A 23663-nucleotide genomic window follows, 5' to 3' on the forward strand; every position below is an offset into this window, starting at 1 on the left:
AACTGGATGATCCTTAGGGGTGTCTCATAACCTTATGACTGTATGATGATCTTCTTCTTCTTCTTCTTCTTCTTCTTCTTCTTCTTCTTCTTCTTCTTCTTCTTCTCCTTCTCCTTCTCCTCCTCCTCCTCCTCCTCCTCCTCATTATTATTATTATTATTATTATTATTATTATTATTATTATTATTATTATTGAGAGGCTGGGTGGCCATCTGTTGGGCGTGCTTGGATTGTGTCCTCCATGGCAGAATTGGGTTGGACTGGATTACCACAGTAATTATTTCATATTACAGTAGAATCTCACTTATCCAACATTCGCTTATCCAGTGTTCTGGATTATCCAACGCAGTCTGCCTTTTAGTAGTCAATATTTTTGTAGTCAATGTTTTAAATTCATTGTGATATTTTGGTGCTAAATTTGTAAATGCAGTAATTACAACATAGTATTACTGACAATTGAACTACTTTTTCTGTCAAATTTGTTGTATAACATGATGTTTGATGTTTAATTTGTATAATCATTACCTAATTTGATGTTTAATAGGCTTTTTCTGAATCCCTTCTTATTATCCAACATATTCACTTATCCAACGTTCTGCCGGAGTGTTTATGTTGGATAAGTGAGACTCTATTGTATATTTATAATCCTATATTATCTGCTTAGAACTGGATTATATGAGGCCCCTTCTACACAGCTGTATAAAATGCACACTGAAGTGAATTATCTGGCAGTGTGGAGTCAAGATAATCCAGTTCAAAGCAGATAATATAAGATTATAAATGGGTAATATAGCTGTGTGGAAGGGCCTTGAGTCTAAACTGCCATATAATCCAGTTAAAATCAGATAATCTGTATCTTATAGGCAGTGTAGAAGAGGCCTAAGTGAGGCCTAACTGTGCCTGTCTCCTGGGCTGAGTAGGTTGCTCGGAGACAAAGTGGGCAGAGCTTAGCCTTCTAACTGGCAGCAATTGGATAAAAAACATTTTTTCCTCTCCCTCTAATTAGGACTTTATTTTTCTTTTCTTTTTGTTGTATGAACCTAAAGGCATGGATGAGGGGTTGTGCTGCCTAGTTTAGTGTTTCTGGGATGTGTAGTTTTGTTGTTTTGTCCTAGGCTGAAATTTCATTACCTTTTTATATATATAGATGGTATAAAATCTCATGATAGGTTGCTTAACTCTATCTGATCTTGTACCTTTAGGGCAGTGGTTCCCAGTCTATGGTCTGTAGACCACTAGTAGTCCCCAAGAACTAAAACATGGCCTGCGGCCTCACCGCTACTATACTGTTGCAACAAGAGAAACCCTCTTATACTTCTGTATCATAAACTAGAGCTGATGTGGTCTATCCAATGCAATTTTCTGAATCAGCACCCCAAATAACCAAACCAAATCTAAAGTTAACCAAAAACTGATTTGTAATCCTTTTAGTACTAATGTTGGAGAGTGATCTCTGGTCAAAGTGGTCCCTGGGATATTAATGAAACGAAACATTATCCATTGCAGAGGCTTTAAGATAAGGAAAAGTTGAACTTTCTCACTTCCCATTCTCATGGGCAAGAAACAATTTTCCAGTGAATTTCTATTTTTTTAATTTTATTATCAATGCACAAGATAGATGAGGAAACATACAAGAATAGCTGTGATGATCATTAAACAAAATAGATGAGACTTTATGTCTTGAATAAATTACCTTGACACCTCTTGAAATAATAGTGTTCAAGATTTAGCAAAGTAACCTTATTGGACTGTGATGGACAGAGGTTCTGGGAATCTGACGATTGGAGTAATAGAATCATAGAATTAGAAGAGACCTTGTGGGCCATCCAGTCCAACTCCCTGCCAAGAAGCAGAAAAATCCAATTCATAGCACTCTCGACATATGGCAATCTAGCATCTGTTTAAAACCCTCCAAAAAAGGAGCCTCCACCACAGAAAGTAACTTTCCCAATTTCTGGTGGTGTGGCTTCTCTGATCTCCCTCTTATGACCAAATGCCCTGTGTGAAGATGATTTTATTATTGGTCCAATGATCAGTCTTGGGGGAAGGATGATTGCCTCTACTGAGCAAACACTACACATATTTCTATTACTACATAAAGCGAGTGTGGTGTACCAGTTTGAGCTATGGGCATGGCCCTGCTAGATTCAGGTCCACTCAGCCATGAATTTCACAGAGTGACTGATTTTCTCTTTCTCTCTCTGGCTGACCTTCCTTTTTATATAAAGATAATGGGTGGAGGAAAAGATATTTGTATAGTGCTTTGAGCTTACTGGACAAAAGACAAAATATAGTAGCAATAAAGAAATAAATTAGATTTCTACCTATGCAAGCGTTATGTCATGCTTTAATCATGGAAGAAAATAAAAGATATTTCTTCCTTTTCTTGCAGACTAATGGGTGAAAGTGGGAAAGATTCATAGCAATATAGAAAATCTATCAAAAGATGTAAGTGTAAATGCTATTCAAGGCAATATAATTTACATATGGTATGTTACTTAATCTTAATAGATCCTAATAAGTAACCAGAAGTGGAGTAATCTTGATAAAGTCTACTAACCAGGGATCTCACCCTGGCTTCCCATGCAAGCTTCTATCTCTCAGAGCACAGGGTTTGAATCCCAGTAACCTTTTCTTTGGGAAAAGTACAAGGACCAGCGAAAAACTGAGGCACTGAGAATGATATGTTCTCCATCATGCAGCCATGATCTGGCTGCTGTTATTGATAAAAGCTGCCTGCGGACTTACAAGGTCAAAGCAGTAGCTTGGAAGTAGACTGGGGTCATGGCTCAGGGAGGAGGGAACTGGGGAGAGTTACACTTAATTTAGCTGCAATCAGCCCCTAAATAGATGATAAACAGGAAACACTATCTGTAGGCATGACATGAAATAGTATTGCTGTCACCTTGAATGAGAAAGCCCAAGCTTTGCAGAGGCAGCAATATGTTTAAACAGCCCTGTAGGGTGAAACTTGGCTTCCTATGGCCCTTTGATCGCTCAGTTGATAGAGGTGCCTGGGCTATAAATATTCTCCATCAATAAGCTACTATCACTGCTGAAAGCAGGCGGGTTCGCCTATCACAGCAGATGGAAAGGGAGCAAATAATATTTGTCTTGCCTTTCAAATTGATTTCCTGTTTTGAGTGAAGCAGAGTGTGTCCATATGTTAATCAGATCAGTAGGAGAGATAGCAAAGTTCAGGTCAACAGACCACCACTTGACATGCCATTAAAAATAAAAGGATGAAGAAAAGGCCTTCCATGACCCAGAAGGGCTCTGTGAAAGGAGAAGCTTTACAAATGGCAAAGGTGATGTGAAATGATCAGCCCCCATGAACTGAGCAAGCACTGCCATACATGATACTAAAAGTCATCTCTACATGAAATTACCGAATTCAGTCTCTGGAATGGTAGAAGTTAGACTCAATTCACACTCATTTCAATATCATCTTTGGAAAGCCATAGAGCTTGGTTGATTTAACCTTAAACTTGGGAATTTTTTGTTTACTATACTGGTCATATTCGCTAGAAGAATCTGGGAGATGTAATCTAAGGCCTAAATTCATAGTCACAACTAGATAAAATCCACTTTATAAAAAAATACAACAGTAAAAAAGTAAATTTGTGGCATTTTAGTGCCCTTTCATTATAGCACTCCAAATCTGAATTACTGAGGCAACCACCTCATTCTACCTAATGGTAGAGCTGGTCCGCTTGCCTGGGCTCACTGATGTCTTCTACTTTATGTATTTTGAAGATACCTTGAGGGTTGCTCATTTGATTCAGGAAATAGGATTTGACTTTCCTGTATTTGACCTGCATGAACTCTTTACTCATGCTGATAGCTCTGATTTAAATTACCCATGACACTCCTAGGCAACAATAGGTTTAACATTCTTGAGTGGATGCTGTGGCAGTGGCAACTTACTAGCCTCCACTACATGTGTGATGTTATATCATGTTTACATATTTACAAATATTACATATTTCAGAAGAACAGAGGCTTACATGGACAAAAAGTCATCTCAGACAGGAAGTGGAGGAGATTAGACTGGGGTGGAGTTGAGCACTACTAAAATGATCAAGCGAAATGACTTCTTTGTGGTTGAACCCCCCCCCCCCCCCCCGGAATTATGAATCAGAATTGACCAACACAATCATATTTTTTTTGTTATTTTTATAATACTCAGATTATTATCACCTTCAATTGGATGATGGTGATTGTTTTCACACATTGTATTGTGTTTTCATTGTTTTGTAAGAAAGTATCTGTAAATAGTCAATTTAATAATGAAGTGTCTGCAAAAGCTGAGCCTCCACCCCAACTTTAAAAAGAGTTCTAGGTTCCATGCTGTTAAGCATCCAATGGCCGTCCTGGTGGTAGAGTCACTCTAGCACCAGGTTCTTTATGGAGAAGTCTGCCAACTGCATGAAACAGCTTCTATGAGATTTAAATAGCTTCTGATTCAGCTTCATTCCAAGAATAATTTTTGCCTAATATAATCTTGCTCAAAATCAAATAGGTCTGTAAAGGATTAATTCATATTTTGTCGCATCTAACATGTGTGCGACTGAAATCCCATGACTGAACTTCACATTTAGCCCTTGAAGCTTTCTCTCTCTTTTTGTTGTTCATGACTCCATACCCCCCTCCTCCCACCCCATTGTACTTATTTTATGCAGCTAATTTTACACAGCTTTCTTGGGTCAGTCTCATCCCAGGAGAAACCCAGCACACAGGAAGAAGAAAATATGCACTGAAGAGCACAGGAGAGGAAACACTAGTGGTATGTGCTATATGCGTTATGTGCCCCAAATGACACAAAACAGCAGAGGGATTTCCAGTAATGCAAATATGCCCTTAGTATAACCCCATTGCATCAATACATATTATCTGTGAAAGAATGTCCACAGTGGAAAAGAAGGCATACTCACTGGGGAACTTTTTACTGTATTTGAATTCCATCTATCTTTCCTTGATGCTATCCTGCTTCATTAGAGTTAGTCAAATGAAATTACCCTGAGAACAGAAGATAATTTTAAGAAATTTCCCATAGATGACAAGCAGGTGCTTGCTTTCTCTCAGTCTCCTGCGTTCCAGTTCATTTTCTTTCTCACAAAGTTGAAAACGTTCTTATTTTTTTGTTTTGGTTCATGTGTTGAGAAAGGAGAAACATCTTGTTATGCTGCTATATATGCCTACAGCAAGGCATTCAACCCCCTCTCCTTGATGACACCAATTGGAACAATTTGGAGGAGGGATTTTCCAAGTATTTCATGCTTCTGCATTGACTCTTTTAAAAAAATTCTTCATGTGTGAAGCATTACTTCCTCTCATGACAGAGAAGTAGCATCCATTTTACCATGCAAGAAATCCTTATTGATGCACAGAAAGGTTGTGGCTCCTTCCTATTTCAAAGTTGTAGTTTGGAAGTACAAGTGGTCATCAGCACATTCGCATAGAGTCAGGACACACCACCTCATGAATGAATATGGATATGGAATTATGCCTGGTGGCATTTACCACAGTTTTCCACCTGTTATGTATCCACATGTGAAAAAGCAAGTTATACTTTGGGCATAAAATAAGAATTACAAATTCAGCTGTTTAGTTGTAATGGACCTGATTAACTCCATTTTGGCAACAGTTGACATCTCACCTGTAGTGTTTTGCTGAGCTTTACCATTTGTGTTATTCTAGAAATGCTGTAACAGCAATATCAACCTGATGTTATGGCTACATACAGTGCCAGACCTTGAAAAACATTCTCATCAACAAGAAGTCCTAAAAACATTCTATACTGGTCATAGACCTCAGTTAAAGATTACCATGTATGCATTAGATATTGCTCATGCACACTTTGTCTTCATCCATATAAGTGTGAAGTTCTATTAAATACTGATGTTTGAATTAAACTTTTTCTAGCTTGACCAGTGCTGTGAGTAGGTTGGACTGAAAGCAGTGCTGGGCTTTGCCAAAGTCATTGTTTGTTGTCTTGTTTCCATCCTGCTCAGTTTCAGGGCTCATCCTAGCTTCATATCTAGTCTGGATGTAGGGCTGATATTTCAGTCCTGACCAACTATATATGGAAATAATATATTAATGGTTCAGACATTGCAGAGGGCCTTTTGGTCTGGACTAAACACACATCTATGAGAACTCAAATTCCTTTTAATTTCCAAGCATGTTATTTTAAGGCAGTGGTCCCCAACCTTTGGGCCTCCAGGTGTTTTGGACTTCAACTCCCAGGAATCCTAGCCATCTTACCAGCTGTTAGGAACTGTGGGAGCTGAAGTCCAAAATACCTGGAGTCCCAAAGATTGGGAACTACTATTCTAAGGAAACTGAAGGTTTCAAGTAGCTTTTTTTGACAGGACAATTTATAATAGGGATAGGCAACCTGCTGCCTTCCGGAAGTTTTAGTCCTCAGGTCTTCCAATTTCTAATTATGGGGCTTATGGGGGCTGTAGTTCCAGGCATTTGGAGGTACCTCATTGATAACCTGTGTTGTAAACTGTCTGCTGATTTGAGACATGGCTCGAGTGCAAAACTCCATACTTCTTGCTCCATACTTTTTCCATGTAGCCCCACTGTGAGCTCTCCATGGTCCTGATTTACCTTTTGCCAAGCTCTCCAGAAAGTCCTCTGAAGGCTACATAAGAAATATGACATCATTATCCCATTGAAGCAGTGGTGCCTGGTGACTCTTATATTAGCAGGATAATGAATCCGCTCCAAGTTTCAGTCTCAACCATAGGTGGCTACAGATTTTCACTGTTGTTTGTTGTTGTATCTTCGAGCCCTGACTTATTGTGCCCCTAAGGCACAGGGTTGTCTTTGGCAAGAATTGTTCAGAAGAGTCTTTGTCTTTTCCTTCCAATAAGGATGAGCGAGAGTGTGTTTTGTAAATCCGACTACACAGTATCAATTTAGAGTCTCAGATTATAGTATTGAACTTCATTGACTTTACATCACTGTATGAAAAGGCATATTCAGGACTGTTTTGTGCCCATTAATAAGTCTGATCATACAACTGAACATCTAATTCTTGCCAGACACAGTAACTATACTTCTCTTCTGTTATCTATTCCCTTTACCCCCACTCCACAGTGAATCTGGCTGTTTTGGAAAGGAAATGACAAATAATCCAGTTATACTCAGCTGAAGCAATGCCAGCAAAAGCTTTATCTCAAATACACAGCTGTTGATATTAATCAAGCTGCTAAAAGGGAATGCCTTAAAATATGTGATGGTTGTGGCAAATTGAAGAGGCATTTCCTCCAATGAATGAGTGAACAAAATTATTCACATCCCCTCTTTCAATTCATAAAGAAATACTTGAGGAAACACATTCCACAATGCTTGTTAAATAACACAGTGGCACCCCCAAAACACAAAATATCAGTTCATTTTCAAGTTAAAAAGGAACTCTATAATTGGTACACATTAACTTTAGCATGATATAGTAGAGTTGCAAATATAATTTAAGGTGGAATTGCTTTTTTTCAGGTTAAATTACCCCTCTCCTTCCCACATATGTTTGTGAAGGGGTTCCTGAAAACAACAATCTTTAAACAAACTTATCTTTATGGGGAAGGGAATGCTTTTGAATCAACATGCGAAGGGGATACATGGTACCATATGCTCCTTTGCCAACCATTAGTCAGTAGCTGATCATTAAACTCCCACTGATGTTTCCTAACTATCATCTTTGTGGTGTGTTCCCTGCCCCCCCCCCCCCACCTGCTTTGCAGCATATGAGCAAAGAGGAGCACGGGTGGCAGATTGCCTGGTGGACAATACAACCTCTCATGTAGTATGCTTGTTTGTTCAAACACAAACAATAGAGACATTTTGTGATTCCCATTTGTCAGCTACCAAAGGGTTCCCCCTCCCTCCCTCCTTCTCTTCTCTCACTCATTCTTGTTTTCTTTTTCTTCTTCGCCCCTTTGGTGCCTACCAGAAAACAAAACAAAAAACCCACACACATACACAGATGCAAAAATCTTTCTTTTTCAGTCCCCTTGAATTGACCTGTGGTGTTGTGATGTCATTTAGAGGAGAAATTATTGGAGTGAGAGTGGATCATAACAATAGGGGCCTTGTGCCAGACACATGACAGAACAGTGAGGGGCTGTTGGTAACTTTATTGAGGAACGGGACGTCACTCTGGCAGGTGCTCCCATTGTTAAAAGTCCCCGCTCTGACAGCAGTCCCAGATGAGTTCATGTCATTTCATTTGGATTATTTTTTGTTTTGCTTTTGCATGGATGTTCTGTGATTGTCAGTGGTCAAGTGTCCGATGTAGCCATCCCAATCGCCTGCTTTCATCCTTCTGTAACATAACCCTTTATATCATTGCATTTCTAAGCCATATGCCCCCTTGCTAAAGTAACTTTTGTACTTTTCCCAAGCCATATGGCCCCTTGCTAAAGTAACTTTTGTACATTTTGAAGGAACATAATAACTTAATGTTTACTCTGCTAATACAGGTTCTCATCTACCATCAATCCTGACATCATTACTTTAAAATATCATCCAGAAGACACACTGAGGTCTATTGATAAAATTCCTAATTGCTTTTTTCAGACCCAAGGTTGCTACTTCTGATGTTTTAAAATGTGTACTTATAGATCTTTTCTTCAGATCTAAACGTATATGATGTTTGATCACAAGTTTTGCTGCAGTCCATAATTGTAAACAAAATCCCTTCTTGTCAAAATAATATTGAAAATCATTTTTGAAAAAAACGTGAGACCCAACAACAGTTATTTCATAATCAAGTATCTGATGTATTTTTTGATCACATAAGCTCATGCTGTTGTAAATACATCTGCTACTATTTTGGATAGTTTTGTTCTAGAGTTCATTCTGCAGACACTGTGCATTCCTCTGAGCAAAAAAGCAAAGACCTGCTTTTGTAAATAATAACTATTTAGTTTTCTCATATTACATTACAAGAATGCCAATGTGAGTGGGATTGTCCTATGGAAAATAGCCATTTTTAAGTAAACCAGTGTAGTCTGTTGAAAATGAAATAAATGTTAAAATGCTGTAATCATTTAAAGTTTCAAAATCAATACAAGCTGATTAAGTTGTGCAAAATGCGTGCAAGCTCTTGAATTTATTCAATCTCTTCATTGGGCAAAATGTTAAAAAAAAGGGAAGAGGAAAAAATTGTGAAGATGCGATCATAAAGTGATGTTACCTGAATATTGTCTTGAGATATAATGAGAAATAAAGGTTTGCAGACTCTCAGATGTATGTGTTCTTCAAGATATGTTATATTTTTGGACACATCTTCATATTTCAATCCAGTTCAAATATTCAAAACTTTAAGGCATCAGATCCAATCTGATCTTGGAAACTAAATACAATCAGTCCTAGTTAGTACTTGGATGGGAGACTACCAATGAATATCAGGTACATTAGCCCATATTTCAGAGAAAGGAACTGGGGGAAAATCCTCTCTTGAGTATTCCTTGCCAAAGAAAACTATCAAATTCATGGGATTTCTATATAATGACTTGCAACTTGAAGGCACATATATACACATACCAGTCCAAAGAACTCTAGTATGTGTATCGTGAAGAGGTTGTAATTTATGAGGGTGCTAAATGTTTTATTCTTTATTACAATTCCCTAGCTACATTATAAAGATGCAGCAAGGTTCTTTTGTTGTGCTTCATTCTCTCTTAGTTGTGAATGGGATGGGATTAGATTTCAAGCTAACTTAAATTGTAGACATGACTTTCATTTGTTGCTCCTCCAGAGGTCACAATAATAGAATGATAATGCTATAAATTAAATAACAGAGTTACATCTATTACTTAATACATGATGGCCATACATGATGGCCATGTATAAATATGTGAGGTGTAGTCATAGGGAGGAGGGAGCAAACTTTTTTTCTGCTGCCCTGGAAACTAGGGTGCGGAACAATGGCTTCTAACTGCAAGAAAGGAGATTCCACCTGAACATTACGAAGAACTTCCTAACTGTGAGAGCTATTCAGCAGTGGAACTCTCTGCCTCGCAGTGTGGTAGAAGTTCCTTCTTTGGAGGCTTTTAAACAGAGGCCAGATGGCCATCTGTTGGGAGTGATTTGAATGTGATTTTCCTGCTTCTTGGCAGGGGGTTGGACTGGATGACCCATGAGGTCTCTTCCAACTTTATGATTCTATGATTCTATCTTAGTCATTCAGCATAATGTAGTGGAACTGTGCTACAGTTTGCCATTCACCAACCTTAGGCTTCTGTTGAGCCACTGTGTGTGGTACAAGACTCACCAGGATCCTCTGAAAGTGTCAATGGGGAAAATAATCACGTAGTGTTTTGCTATGAGAACACAACAAAATACTTCTCTAGTACCAACCCTTTGCTCTCTACCAGTCACGGGATGGCCATGGGTCAGTGATTCTGTGGTAGGTTCCATGAGGGGTTTGGATTGTTGCAGAGATAGGAAGGGAAAACCAATCTCTGCACCAGCAATACCTAGACACATACAAACTGCACATGACACTAACAGGATGCCAGCCAAAAACTCAGTTCCATGTACCACAGCAACATCATCCCTTACTGAAGAGGTTGCATAAACTGCATGAGCAGACTACACCTACGATCTGCTTCTTTGACACTAAAAGCAAGTCATTTATTTCATTGGAACTTTCATTGAGTTGAGAACTACAGGCTTGTAGTGTGATCCTTGCAGTCTTCAAATCAGGAAGCTTGAAAGGCAACTTAGATGCCAACTTAATTTCACAGATCATAGACATTAGGGTGACTCTGTCATTAGGTAGGCAGCAGACCAAGGGTGTCATGAAAGGGCAAAAACTGTTATTTCATGTTTAGGAAGGACAGAGATTTGTTGGATTTTGACTATCTTGTGCTGGTTTGAGATAGTGGTTAGACTGTTGACCTTTTTTTCGTGTCAGGAGCAACCTGAGTCACTTCTGGAGTGAGAGAATTGGCCGTCTGCAAGGACATTGCCCAGGGGACGCCCGGATGTTTTGATGTTTTACCATCCTTGTGGGAGGCTTCTCTCATGTCCCCGCATGGAGCTGGAGCTGATAGAGGGAGCTCACCTGCGCTCCCCCCGGGTGGGATTCGAACCGCGCTCTCCCCGGGTGGGATTCGAACCTAGAATCTCATGCACCAAAAAATCTAACGTGCACCTCAATTTTCAAAGCCCTGAAACCAAAATAAGTATTTGCTGCCAAATGTAACACACAGCAGCCAGAAGTGTACTATTTGTCATTTGGCTAAAAAGATGTGCATTACGGTTGCTGCCCGCTTAGAATTTCTTTTTTAAAAAACAAAAGAGCACCAAAGCTTCTAGCAATGGAAAGGAAAACCTTGGAGTGCATCTATGCTGTAGGAGGAATCCACTTTAACTGCCTTGGTTTAATGCTATGGAATCCTGGGGACTGTAGTTCCAGGTGCGGCTTTTGAAGCAGCTTCCCTTTTTCCTTTGGTTAAGCACCAAGATTACTGTATGATGTGAATCTAATGCACAGCCTGATTTTGGTAAAATCATTTAGCCCCTTTGTAACTGATCATACGGAAATATAAGCCAAAAACCCGTCAAGTGTGGACAGATAGTTGGCATTACTTTTTTTTTTTTTGGAAAAGTCTATGTTTTGAATAATAATTAATACCGAATTGTCTCCCTCAAGCTCCAGATTTATGGTCTTGCTGAGACCCTCCATTTGATCCTCCTTGAGGTCCAACCAGATAGCGCTGATGCATCCTTTACCACCAGCTAGAAGTCCATCATGGTCCAGGCAACTCTTTCTTGGATTAGAAAGAACCCATATTCTACTATTGTCTGAATATCTGCTGGATTATTTAGTGTTCCTCTCTACATGTCTTATTCTCTTTACAGTTCTGCCCTATCTATACAATTCAGATAACCCTGGAAATCTAGGCAGCTTCTCTTGCCCCCAGAGATATGACCATCTGCTAAACACTGCATGTCTTCTACTACAAGTTTGTGGGCAATCTGGTTCAAAGTGATGAGTAGGTCCATATGCTCTTTCAGAGATATGAGGACCAGGGAAATTCTCTATAGCATCTCAGCACTTCCTGGCAAAGTTTACTCATAGCACTTCATCAAGAGGTGGTCAGCAGGTGGCTTGAAAGCACACACACACACATACAACATAAAGCTTGATGACTGGTTTGACTAGATTTTTATATTATGTGGGAAACCACTTTGAAAAGATGTTGATACATTTCAGCAACTAAAATAGGGTGACACATATTCATACTAACTTTCTGCTAATAAACATAGCCATGCCTCCTTTTAAAGGCTTAGCAGTATCAGCCCTAATTAGTACTTCAGTGGTAGACTGCCATGGAATACCAGTTGCTGTAGGTTAAATTTCAGAGGAAGGCAAAAAATAAAGCAACTTTGAGCACTCCTTGCCTAAGAAAACCCTATTAAATACATTTGACAGGTGACTTTAAGGTGCACACGCACATACACACACATGTGAAATGTTTTAGCCATGTTACAAAACTTATCTTCTGGTGAAACAGAAAAGAACATAGGAACGGTTGTTATTATCATTATTGTTAATGACACAGGGAATTTTGAAAGAGTTTACAAGCACTGAACAACTTGCCAGGACTGGAGAGGGCAGAGGGGTTTCCTAAAGGGGAAGACCCACAGACTGGACAGGGTGAAAAGGTTGCCCATAACCAGACTTTTTGTTCCTGGGACAACTGGGACCATTACTGAACAACAGACAAAAGTGAATAAATTGCAGGCATCTTTGCTTAGTCGCCACTCTTCAGTGTAAGGATACTCTTGTCCTCCTTCTGCCCTGTCTATATTTGACAAGTTTGCTTTCAGCAGATATGACAGACACTGGTGGGGGTCACTGGCCCAATTCCACATTTCCACACTTGGCTTGCTCTGAGTTCACTGGCCTGAACTAATATCTCCAAAGGAGGTCGTACTACTGAACGTTATGAGTTTTACACATTAAACATGCATTGGTGGTTCCCCTCTGCTTCTCTGACAGCTGTAGAAAAATAAAGAAAATTCAGTTTGAACTTTTTTTTTAAAAAAAAAGCAGGGGCCTTAATTTATGTCCCGTACTTTTGTTCCCTGGTTTCTTTTTCGCTTGCCAATTGCAAAGCTCATGGGAGATAATAACATGGAGGAGTTGCTACTTTATGTTTCCACGTGCCTTCCTGGGCCCGTGTCTCAGTGACTGAGCCAAATCTACAGCGAGCGGCAGAGTTTTCAGATGGAAATTTTGATGAAACAATGCAATCATCTGTCCCACAATCTGTTTTTTTTATATATCTATAAAGAAAGTATTTTTTCTTCCAAAGGAACTTTTCTTTCTGAGGCTTTTGTATGAAAAGGCAGAGCTCATGAATGCTGATGGAAAGGGATGGGCCACTTTTATTATTTCTATGTAGCAAAAACAAAACACTTTAATAAAATCAGAAAACACAGATGTTGCTTTCAGCATATTTGATGTCTTTTTGAAATAGCTGGGAACAATTACTTTTTCAGGTCAACAATAGGAGCTCATGACAGACAATTTTAGCAGTTTGTGAGAGAGCTTTAACTAGCTCCCCTCCACCATGTCCTGTTCTGATTGTTTAAAGTTTTCTTTTGGGAGGTGAAAGGGGTATTTGACAAAAGTTGCACTTGTAAACTACAAATCCTTCTTCACATGACCCTTTTTAATCCTGCTGGAACATATTGCTTTTCAATGGTTTTAAACAGGGAAAACAGAAGGAAAAATTATATAATTACAGCTGAACTGGCATGATCCAGCTGAGGTACAGCCAGCATTTTGTTCCAAAGAGTGTAACAGCAACGCAGTCCTATAGATCTATATATTTTATATAGTGATTAAAATATTGGACTGAAATTTGGGAGATCTAGTTTGCACTGAGCTATGAAACTCATTATATCATCTTTGGCCATTCAAATTATTGTATCTTCACCTACTTCACAGTATTGTTGTCAAGATAAAGCAGGGTGAAGAAGACCAGTGTATTCTACTTCAAGTTATTTGGAAAAATGGTAGGGATTTTTTTGTAAAAAATAAATCTTTTCAAAACTAGGTTCTATGGAATTCAATGTGGTTTACTCCCAGACAAGTAGATATTTATGCATTTACAACAATTTTCATAGATACACAAAATGAATCTATGGGTATGAGAATAAAACTTGCCAGTAAATAATGGAGTACCTATGGAAGGAACAGAGAAGGCCTGGTATGAGGTCAAGAACATACCCTCCAGCATTTCACAGATAAAAACAGGGATATATATCATCAAGCAACATCAGGTCAAGCTAGCTATAAGTCACTAGTGAGGAAGAACACACAACGTAGAAGAAGGTTGACTGAGTCTATTGGAAGGGCGGGATTCTGTCCTCTACTCTTCCTTCTGCTAGGTTAATGGAGTGCAAGCCACTTTGGCATTTTATATTTAATTTGCAGGAACTGAAGAAAGCTGGAGACAAAGGGAAAAAGTGAGAAGAGGAAAGAGAAACTGGGACATTTAAAAAAACAAATGGAAAATTTAAAGACTGAATCAACGATGTGATTGGCTAAAAAACCAATGTGATTTTATGCTTCATCAATAAGATGATCAAGGGAAATAACAGTACAGTATCACTGTATTCTGCTCTGGTCAAAACTTGATAATACTGTATCAGGCTCTGGGCATCACAATTCAAGAAGGATATCAACAAGTTGGAATATATCCAGAGAAGGACAACCAAAATGATAAAATTCCTTTGAGGAATGGCTTAATAAACTGGATATGTTCAGCCTGGAGAAGAGAGGGGATATGATAGCCACGTTTAAGTATTTGAAAGGATATCAGGTTGAAGATGGAGGAAGCTTGTTTTCTGCTGTTCAAGGAACTAGCAACCACATCACATGGAGGTCCTTAAGCCAGGTGACAGCGAGGGAATCCACCAGGCAGAGGGGCAAGTTCATTGGGCATCAGGGGAAACTGTCCTTAAGCACTCCGCATTGCCTGCATCACCCCCTTCTCCATTACATGTGCTGTTCCTGGATTAGGTAATGAGACCACAAATAGCTATTTATTTATTTATTTACAGCATTTATATTCTGCCCTTCTCACCCCGAAGGGGACTCACATTACACATATAGGCAAACATTCAATGCCTTTTGACATAGAACAAAGACAGACAAACATAGGCTCCAAGCGGGCCTCGAACTCATGACCTCCTGGTCAGAGTGATTCATTGCAGTGATTCATTGCAGCTGCTCTCCAGCCTGCGCCACAGCCCGAGCCTATGACATTTCCAGGACAGAGGCCTACCAAAAGTCACCCTGTGTCATGTGATGGATTCCATCCTGGCTCTATCCTGGAAGTGTCATAGGATGAGGCAAAAGCCCCATGTGATAGGTCATAGGACATGGAGCAGTGGATTAAATGTAGAAAAAGAGATTCCATCTTAATATTAGCAAAACCTTCCTGAGGGTAAGAGCTGTTTGACAGTGGGATATGCTGCCTCAGAGCACAATGGAGTCTATTTCTTTGGGGATTTTCTAACCAGAAGTTGGATGGTCATTTGTCAAGATTGTGTATTTCTGGATTGCAGAAAGGAGTTGAGTTGGACTGGATGGTCCTTAGGGACTTTTACAACTCTATGACTCTTAATGGAATGACAGCAGATAAATTGGAACCGTCCCTGCCAATGGTTCCAATTTACAGAACAGTGGGAGGATATACAAGATTCAAGTTCACTTTACCAGAGAAATTTACCAGAGAATTTACATTCATTCATTTTGTTTGTATTACAATTTCCCACTTCCATGCTACTTTCTAAGTGTCCCACGCTGCTGTGCTTCCCTTGCTCTGGTTCTCTGACATTAAGTCCAGTCGTGTCTGACTCTGCGGGTTGGTGCTCATCTCCATTTCTAAGCCAAAGAGCTGGCATTGTCCATAGACACCTCCAAGGTCATGTGGCCGGCATGACTGCATTAAGCGCTGTTACCTTCCTGCTGGAGCAGTACCTATAGATCTACTCACATGTACATGTTTTCGAACTGGTTCTCCATATGGTCCTTCTAAACCCAGTAATAGTGATTGGAAACAACCTCAGTGCTGAAGTGTTCATTTAGCTTTTGACAAAAGCAACAAAGTGTACCAAGTGGAAATCCAGTTTTATTTTGGAAAAGAAAGGAAACAGGTTCCATTTAGTTCTATTTTTCTTTCTTATGAAAACCATATCTTTTGCTTCTATTCTTACTCTTTGGGAATAGTGAGGATTCACATGCTTTGGGAGAAAACCACAGCTGCTGTTTGTTGGCTGTTTCTAATGCCTTTTGTCATGCTCTTCTCCATGTTTCATCATTCTAGAACATTCCAAGAAGAAAATGAAAGTTTTTTCCCACTTGTTTTGAAAGCAGAAAGAGCAGAATTTGGTGAGTACTTCTAGTGGCTGTTATTTCCCTCTCTTTCAAATACTTCACATTATGTAGCATTGCTCTAGACCACGGCTTTTAAAGCTGTGGGTCCTGACCCCAAATAAGGTCTCTTAACTCAATGTTGAGGTTATGAAAAATTTGGCAGCAGTAAAAGGTTTCTGACCATCACCTAGGACCTTTTCATAAGTGCATCCAGAATTTCTGCGAATGGCAATCATCCTGGCAGTGCCCACTGAAGGGGCATGAGGACCTGTCTTCCCATACCCCACACCGTTCTGGCTTCCCCGCTACCACATCACATGGGGGAAGCCTCTTTAAGCTGGCTCAACCCATCTTTCCTTATGAAAAGACAAAGAGTCTCCTGTTGTGTGCCGCTGGCAATTTTTTGGCAGCGGCAGGGCTTTTGCGACAGTTCAACTGCGGAGCCACTGAGCTGGAAGTACTTTTCTGGGGTGTGATGGGAGCTAGTAGGTTCCATGATAAAGTAGAAAAAACCCATCACCACCTCTGAATTTGGACCTATGTGGAGAAGTCTTTAGTGGCTCTTTTAGACATTACATGATAATGAATCCGTTAGTAGCAACGTTCTGTGTTTACAGTGAACTCTGCAGAACATGCTTCAGATGTACTTCACAAAGAGGAAAATCAGCCTGTTTAGCAAGCCTTGCAAATGCTAATTTATTATCAGTAAATGTTTGATTTTTATACTTATTTTTATACCTATATACCTGGGATTATGTACAAATTTCTCAGTCAGAAAGGGGTTGCAAAAATACTTCTCAGGCAGAAAGCGTTCACGAGTGGAAAAAGTTTAAGACGCCCTGATTTAAAGCATTCCAAAGAGAAGAATTGAACTTTCCCTTGATTGTTCTCACTTTCATCTTCCTATTTATAACTGTTACAAATACAGTATTTGAAAGGAAGAGAAGTATGAACAATGTGCAGAATGAATGAGTCATGAACTTGGGAGAGAGCTGCTCCCAGGTACTAACTAAAGAAATAAATGAATCAATGCCTTGGTGAATAGAAACGGAGTAATAAAAACAGAGCCAGTGTGGTGGTGTAGTAGTCTGAGCATTGGACCATGACTCAGAAGATCAGGTTTCAAATATCCATTCAGTCATTGGACCTCATCAGACAACTGCTGGGCTCCATTTCCATGTGCTTAGGAAACAGAGCCCCACGGGAGTCCCACGGCGGCCATTACATGACATAAGTGCACTTCTGGTGGTAATACTTGGGGCTCTGCTTCCTAAGCGCATGGAAACAGAGTTCTAAGACTTCTATCAGGAGCCGGGTATCAATCAACTCCTGATAGAGAAAGACATGGGATGGCTGGCCATTCCTGAAGATGGGGAAAGACAGGAGGGAACAGGTTAAGACAGTTCCATCCACTTTCCCCCGCTTCCTCTCCCCCTGCTTCATCTGATGAGGTCCATAGAAACCCAGTGAGCAAGCCACACATTCCCAGTCTCTTGAGAAAGTCCCTTTGAACAAATCTTACTGCAAGGGATACATTCTCAGATTTTGCATGAATACATGTAATGGAGTATAGAAGCAAACCCTATTATTTTCAATGGGACAAGCAATAAAGGTACAAAGAAGAGGGTGTCACTTGTACAGGAGGTGCACAGTGGATAAGTGAAACCATTTATATTGGTTCCAAATATATATGGGTTATATTGTAATGAAGGGACTGGCTGTCCCCACTTTCCCCTTCTCTATACAATTCTACTTGACTCCAGGCCAAATGGACTGGTTAACATGTAACAGCTTTTTTCCAGCTTTTGTGTCCCCGAGCCTCTTTTTGCAGTCTGAGGCGACTTTCCTAGAGCCACCTGTTCACTTCTAGAGCCTCCTCTGACTCTATCTTTTGGAGTACAAAAGAGCTTCAAGGCCCTAAGTGAAGAACAAAAGGTAATCAATCCACTCAGCTGCCTTAATGACTCTCTTGGTGCCATTAATGTGAAGCGTCTTAACTTCCCTGTGGGGCGGTTTGCCCTGGGTGAGTGCCTCAGTGACCTCATTGCATTCATGGCAGCCCATTGCTTTATTATCATTTATTCATTAGGCTGGTATGATCTAAACCTTCATGTCTAGAGCAAGGTGTCTCGGGCAAAGATTGCCACATTGAGAGGGAGTTGAAATGCATAAGTTTCAAAATACTGAAAACTGAAACACAGGCAAATACTGTATATTGAATCAGATGTTTTTGTAAGTGAATCTTGCAACAAAATGCGGCAGTGTGGGTTCTTCTTATTCAGTTTTCCAGCCTACACATTCTTTTTTATCAGTATTTTTTTCCTTAATAGTTATTCAGGATTCTGGTCCCACTGAGCGTTCCCAGTCCACACGGATCTCCCCACCCCCACTTCTTAAGGGGAATTGTTCTGTTCTTATTCCTGCACACTTTCAAGTTCCCCTCAACAAGCTAGTTGCTGCCAAGTCTAGGTGGCAATGTCTTGAACTTTCCTTTGAGAGATCAAGACCAACTCTTCTCTATTGTATTCAGTACAACTCTCAGGAACTGGTATCCATGATCTCATTTATCTACATTCAAAAAATGTTCATCTCTAGTCATTTTCTAAATGTTTTAGTTGACACTGATATTCTTGACCACAATGACCTTAATTTCAATAGGGTTTACTAATATATGTAAAATATAACCTATGTGGATATGGTGGTCATAACGTAGTTAAAAGAAAGCCAGAGAAAATGTGAATTTCAAGCAAAGAAGAATGAAAGCCACCTAAGAAAAATGTGCATGTCTGTCACAGCAAAACTGTGTGAGTATAAGTCTGTCACAGCAAAGCCAACATAGGGCCTTGCAATGCCTTAAAGACTAATTGGTTTTATTGGCATAAACCTTCATTGGCTGTAACGCATTTTACCAAATGCTTCAAATTATTATGCTGCACTTCCACTAGTGTATCAAGTTATCAATACTAATGTATCAAAATATTCTTTCAGTTAAAATACCTTATTTCATTGCTTTTGTGGTAACTTTAGAAGAAACAAAGAAACTGTCACAGGCATCCTGAGTCATAAATATTATATATTTTTGGCAAAGCAAATGAGAGCGCATGTGATAAACTGGAATCAACAGATGGGAAAACTAGAGACAAGTTAAAGGACAAACAAACAAAACAGAAAACAAATGACTGTAGCAAACAGATTTGGAAGAAACATTTTGAAAAGGTGTTTGCCAAACAAGCAAACTTTAGTTTTTCTTGGTAGGACATATGTAACCTTCCTTTCTGCCTATTTCAGGCAAGAATAAGTGAACACATGCTAAGCATTAATAAATCTTATCACTGGCACAATAGGCAAGTACTAAAGTTGATGTTCTTATCCTAGTTGGCTGAAGTCTTCCATTTTGGTCTTTTTATGCTTTAAAATAAATGTTGACTGAACAATTATTGGCACAAGAGTTAGGAAAGAACATAAAAACAAAGCTCATGTTTATTGCTCCCAATTTCTGTTGCACTTCTTTGTAGCCCCAGAACGTCTGTTCCTGAGGTGGAGGAACCTTTGAGAATGTTGTCGGATATGATGGATTGGATCAGATTTAGGCTTGCTCAGAACAGACCCATTGACAGTGAGGTGGTACAGCCAGTCTGAATCTGAACCTGAATTTCAAAAGAGATATAAAGGTTCTGAATCCACATCCAATAGATCCAACTCCTTGAACAGCTTCTTTAAAGTTCAGACTAAAACCCAAAATAGGTCCATCACCCCATTGAAAGGGAACCCATTAGTATTCAACAAACTGCCACTGCTTGTTGAAACAGTGGGCTCAAACTAGTAATGATCAATTTGCCTTGTTGTTTTCAAGGGGTTTACTGCATATCTGCCTTGACTAAATTCCAGTAAATGTAACCTTGACTCATGTTCATCCTGTATTTATGGATATATTTCAATTTGTACAGCTTGAGGATGTGGACAATTTGTGCAGCTTGAGGATGCTTGGAGCGGCGAGAGCTACCACATGTGTTCTAGATCCTTGCCATTCCTGGCTGATCAAACAGGCCAGAGGGCGACTGCTTGTACTGGGTCAGCCTGTGCCTCAAGCCTTTAGTGAGGAGTCAGGGGATGAGTTGCCTTTGGAGACTTTTCAGAGCATGAGGGAATTTCAGACCCAAATCTGGATGTAGATTTAGCCCCAAAGTTAGAGGCACCAGAGGAGGATGGAAATTTAGCAACACCTCAGCTTGTAGAGGCAGAGTAGGAGCAAACTCAGGGTAAGGGTTTATCTCCATTCTGTAATCAACCACCAGACCCCCTGCTCACCTGAGTCACCAAGAGAGCAAAGGTGACAGAGACTAAGGTTTGCCTTAAAGGAAAGGTGTAGAAGTGCTTGTGTAGTTGCAAGGAGTGCGGTCAGTTTAGTTGCAAGAACTGCTGAAGTGTGGTCAGGATCCAGCCCATAGCTTGCTGGCTTACTATAAAGCAAGAGTGGAAGCTATGGGTCAGTTGTAAGAGCAATTTGCATTTGTGCTGTAACCACTGTTTGACTGTGACCTCTGCTTTGGATTATTGTTGACCTGTTTGCTCCAACCTTGATTTGTGCATTTGAACTTTGGATTACTGTCTCAGGATTATCCTTGGACTTGGCATAGTGACTTTGATTAATATTATTCCCAGTAGTGATCCTACTAGTGATGTTGGTGTGGCTGTTAACTGACTATTGGTCTTTGGGACACCTGATATCTGAGGTTAGCCAACACACTGGTGGAGTGTGTGAAGGCTATGGTCAATCCCATCCCTGGAACAAAACAGAGTTTCAACTTGCCTAAAGGAGGCAATTGTGAAGCTCATATTTAAAAAGTACACCCCATAATGGACAACTATTGGCCAGTGCCCAACTTTTGATTTTTGACCAAGATATTGAAGCACATAGTGGCCTCCCAGCTCCAGAGGTTTCTGGATGAAATGGATGATCTAGATCAGTGATTCCCAAAGGGAGCAGTTTTGTCCCCTGCAGGGGGGAGGTGTGTGTACACAATAGAATGATCCAGGGGAGCAGTAGTAGCTTGGGGTGCAATTGGAAAGTGGCAAATAAAAAATAGGGGGCAGTGGAAACAAAAAGAAAGAAAAGAAGAACATTTTGAAAAAAATGTTTGTACATGTTTCATCTCTTGTGTAACTTTATTTTCCAAACAAACACACTAGATGCAAGTAATAACTGATCAGTGGTCATGCTCACTGACAGGTCCAAACAAGCAAGTTTTGGCAGGTGAGTGTGTCAGGCATTGTCAGGACATCCAGCATGAATCAGCATGCAATGTTCATGTAATGACTTATTTACAATATGATACTGCAAATAAGCAATGTGTATAAAAATAATTTAGATTATTTCTGAATTGTATGACAAGTAGTTAATAGTGCAAGTTAAAATAAAATTGTATTTTACAGGTCTTCACAAACAAGTGTTGGCAGGCAAGCATGTCATACATTGCTGGAAAGTCCAGCCTGCTTTGGCAGTTATGTGTGTGTGCATTGACTTGTTTACAATATGATACCATTAATAGATGACAAGTATGAAATCTAATTTAGATTGTTTCTGAACTATGACAAGCAGTTAATAATAATGCAAGTGCAATATTTATTTTAACATTTTAATTCATTCTGCTGGCTAAAGCAGAGATGAACATTAATAAATTGATAGCAGTGCACCAGGATCAGTCTTTTCATTTAGGATTATTTCAATGCTATTTGTAATTTATATTTTAATATTATCCTTTGATATCTTAATTGTTAATATTAATGAACAATTAAAAGTGCTGGTTATGATCTATGAAGCCTTATACGGTTCAGATTCTGATTGTTTATCTGATTATATCTCCTGGTATGAATCTGCTTGAGCCCTAAGATCATCAGGAGAGGTCCTTCTCTCAGATCCACCATAATCGCAAGCAAGAGAGAGGGCTTTCTTGGTGACTGCCCCTCGACTCTGGAACTCCTTCCAGCGGCAGGTTAAAACTTCCTATTCAAGCAGACTTTTCAAGAATAAAGTTTTTAAGATTGAGTTAGGAGTGGTGAGTAGTATTTTATGTGTTTTAGTAGGTTTTAAATATTTTAATGGTTTTAAATATTTATTTTTACACTTTTCCCAGGAAGAGACTTAGAAAAGCAAATTAATCCGATACAAAACCAGGAAGGCCTGAATTGTTATAAACATAAGGATGAACTGAACTATTTTAACACCCATTACAGGCAGCTTTGAACTGACACCACATTCCTTTTTAGCTTTCAGACCCTGCCAAGCTGTTGGACTGTACCTGGACCAAATAATCACTGCAGACACAAACAATCCAGAGAAGTGGTGGAGCCTTTCCATTGTACAGTCACGTTTTTCTTAGCCTTGCAGCATGATAAATGGCTAGTTTGGAGCCATGCATTTAACAGTACAGCACTAAAACAATGACACCATGGAAAATGTGCAAGGTATCCAGGGGACTGAGTTTGTTTAAATTTGGCACTCTCAAGAAGCACTCACTAAGAACAAGGATGGAAACACCTCTGAAGAATACTGTGCTAAAACTGGAGTGTGTCTTAAATCCTTAGATGAGATAAAATGATAATTAAAAAATTCCTGTCTGTAAATTTCCCTTGCCTGCCCATGTAGTTTCTGTTTTTCTAAGTGTGTGTCTGTCTGTGTGTATGAGAGAGAGAGAGAGAGAGAGAGAGAGAGAGAGAGAGAGAGAGAGAGAGAGAGAGAGAGAGAGAGAGAGAGAGAGAGAGGTATTATAGGAGGGAGGTGAAATGATAGTTTACAGAAGTATGGAAGCATGGATATTTGGTTGTTATAATTCAGAGAAAAGATACTTTTATGCAGAAGCTGGAAAGGATACTCAAAATGGCCATATGTAAGTTTCTGGGAATTGTAGTTCAAAGACTAATATTTCCTTATTTTTCTTTTGCACCACACCAAATCAGCTGACGTTATTAACATGTTATGTTTTCAAGTGGCCAGGTACTTCAGTTATGGATGGAAGAGTTTGGAAGGAGGAAGGAATAAATGGTATAATGATGGGGTTTATAGAAGTTGAATAATCAGAATGTTGAGAAAGTGCCTCTTCGGCTGAAATTCCCAGAATCCACTGGATGGCATCCTCCAAAGACCCTAAAATCCCTATTTTAGGCATTATAATTAAAAAAATAACTTTTCCAAGGTTTGCCAATAATTAGTCCTTTTTCATAAGTGTGAAAAAGTTACTAACTAAAT

General features: G+C 39.5%; 1 long non-coding RNA gene across 2 annotated transcripts in view; it reads left to right on the forward strand.

Moving 5' to 3' along the window:
- The window catches only part of LOC107982689 (uncharacterized), an 86758-nt gene that overhangs the window by 6195 nt on the left and 56900 nt on the right, over nt 1–23663 (forward strand). The window contains exons 2-3 of one of the 2 annotated variants that reach the window (XR_010001981.1): nt 16368–16432; nt 22685–23041. This is a non-coding gene — a long non-coding RNA (uncharacterized LOC107982689). Of the gene's footprint in view, nt 1–16367; nt 16433–22684; nt 23042–23663 lie in introns of those variants that run through there. The other variant, XR_001730143.2, reaches the window with a different exon arrangement.

This window comes from Anolis carolinensis, chromosome 1, assembly GCF_035594765.1.
Source record: "Anolis carolinensis isolate JA03-04 chromosome 1, rAnoCar3.1.pri, whole genome shotgun sequence".
NCBI classification, from domain to species: Eukaryota; Metazoa; Chordata; class Lepidosauria; order Squamata; family Dactyloidae; genus Anolis; species Anolis carolinensis.